The sequence below is a fragment of the Sinocyclocheilus rhinocerous genome, unplaced genomic scaffold (assembly GCF_001515625.1).
Source record: "Sinocyclocheilus rhinocerous isolate Xijiao unplaced genomic scaffold, SAMN03320098_v1.1 scaffold576, whole genome shotgun sequence".
NCBI classification, from domain to species: Eukaryota; Metazoa; Chordata; class Actinopteri; order Cypriniformes; family Cyprinidae; genus Sinocyclocheilus; species Sinocyclocheilus rhinocerous.
Window position 1 is genome coordinate 3,019,885 of NW_015662167.1, and position 2,380 is coordinate 3,022,264.

The window sequence follows — 2,380 nt, forward strand, 5'->3', positions numbered from 1 at the left end:
TTTTTTTTTTTTTTTGGGACAGGTACTCTGGTAAAACCACGTTTTTGGACATGATAAGCATGTTTTTTTGGACAGGTACCATGGTATTACCATGATTTTGGACATGACATGTGTGTGTTTTTTGAACAGGTACCATTGGTGTTACCATGTTTTTGTATATAGTGATCTCATTTTTATTTTTTTATTTTTTTGGGACAGGTAATTTGGTAAAACTACGTTTTTTGGACATGATAAGCAAGTTTCTTTGGACAGATACCATGGTATTACCATGTTTTTGGACATGATAAGGGTGCATTTTTTGAACAGGTACCATATTAATACATTGTCTTAACAGAATACAATACAATATACAGAATACAATCTGATGTTTTACATGGACAGGTACCATGATAATACCATATTTTTTGGACATGGTAATCTCAGATCTTTTTTGACAGGTAGCATGGCAATACCATGTTTTTTTTTTGGACATAAACCTTGGTACTACCATTGCATTTTTGAAGTACTTTGGCTTATCATGTAAATATCATGTTATATGTGACCCTGGACCACAAAACTAGTCATAAGGGTCACTTTTTTAAATTTAATATAGGACAATATTTGGCCGAGATACAACTATTTGAAAATCTGGAATCTGAGGGTGCAAAAAAATCTAAATATTGAGAAAATCACCTTTAAAGCGGTCTAAATTAAGTCCTTAGCAATGCATATTACTAATCAAAAATTAAATTTTGATATATTTACGGTTGGAAATTTACAAAATATATTCATGGAACATGATCTTTACTTAATATCCTAATGATTTTTTGGCATAAAAGAAAAATCCATCACTTTGACCCATACAATGTATTTTTGGCTATTGCTACAAATATACCCGTGCTACTTATGACTGGTTTTGTGGTCCAGGGTAGAGGCTGACATTTTTTCGGGAATCCCACGGGTCACGGGAATCCCGCTGGATGGGAAACAAAATCACTATTAATCACGTGATTGGGACGGGACAGGAATGTCAGCGGGAGTGGGCGGGACCGGGAATCGTAATAACATATGATACCCAACTTTACACACAAATATACATTTATATAAATAAACTATAAACTGTATATTTTAATTTTGAACTCAATTCTAGTTGCCCTGTCTCTTTATGCTCTCCTCCTGTTTGCTTTGGTGTGGCTGGTTAAGTGAATGACGTACGCAGTCCGTGACTGACAGATCGTTAACGGCTGGTCTATGTGGTAATAGAGTACATCGGGCAGGACATCCAAACGCTCGCCTATCATTCATTGACCTCACATATGGCTTTTCATCTGAAAGATATACAATATGTAGTAACAACTTTACATGGCCGCTCAATCTAATGTTAACCTACAGAAATGTGCGCTATTGAAGTGTGTGTGGAAGCTGAACAGCAGCGCGCTCACAGCAGGACAGATGGAGGCACCGGTGCTCATTTGCTCTTAATAAAATACTCCATATTTTCATATGGTCATACAGATAAAAGTAATACTTCTTTCGAATCTGTAAAGACTCAACGTTTATTTGTGTGCACTCAGAATAACAACAGAAACGTAGCGCTTCTGTAAAATAATTAGCAAACAGGATGTGCTTTCTGCCGTCTTGGTCTGTGAACTGGAGCGAGAAACTTCGAAACTCCGTGTATGAAAAATAAATCTATAGAGAGTGAAATGTCTACTTTCAAATGAAAAAAATTCTAATAGAAAACGTGTGTGTTAGCACGGATGATTTACATGAAATTTGTGTGCAATGCAAATTTAGTTTTTATTCAACTAAAGTGGGCATGCTGTGATCTGTACTGTATTTTTTTTTACTGTAACTGACAGATTCCGACCAAAAATAACACAACACGGGAGTGGGAGGGAATGGGACGGGACAGGATTTTCCCCCAGTTTTTTCGTGGGATTGGGACGGGACGGGATTTTTTTTGTGGGAGTGGGACGGGAGAGGTTTGAAAATCCACTCCCGTGTCACCCTCTAGTCCAGGGTCACATATATGGTAATCCTTCAATGCCATGGTGTATACATTAAAGGTGTTAGCATCTGACATCATATGTGACTGCCATTTTATATTTTTGTAAAAGTCATTAGCGTTGGTTAAGGTCGAGAGCGACTGGATTGTGGCAGCCACTGTCATTCACACTTCTGCTGAAACATTTTGCTGCTTGTTGACACACTTTATCGATTCACTTGTTTTTGGATTGTCCATAGACCAAAATATACATAAACATATAATGGTGCAGCCAACAGCCTAACGCTCTCAGTGTGTTCATAAGGATTAGATTGGGGGGAGACAGTGTGAGCTGGAACTAATCCATGCACACCCTGTGTGCCAGAGAGAGAGAGAGAGAGAGAGAGAGAGAGA

The 2,380-nt window shown here is 37.8% G+C and overlaps 1 protein-coding gene across 2 annotated transcripts in view; it reads right to left on the reverse strand.

Moving 5' to 3' along the window:
• LOC107727827 (eukaryotic translation initiation factor 4 gamma 3-like) overlaps positions 1–2,380 on the reverse strand; it is a 59,101-nt gene that overhangs the window by 23,636 nt on the left and 33,085 nt on the right. The gene's annotated exons all lie outside the window — the stretch shown is intronic.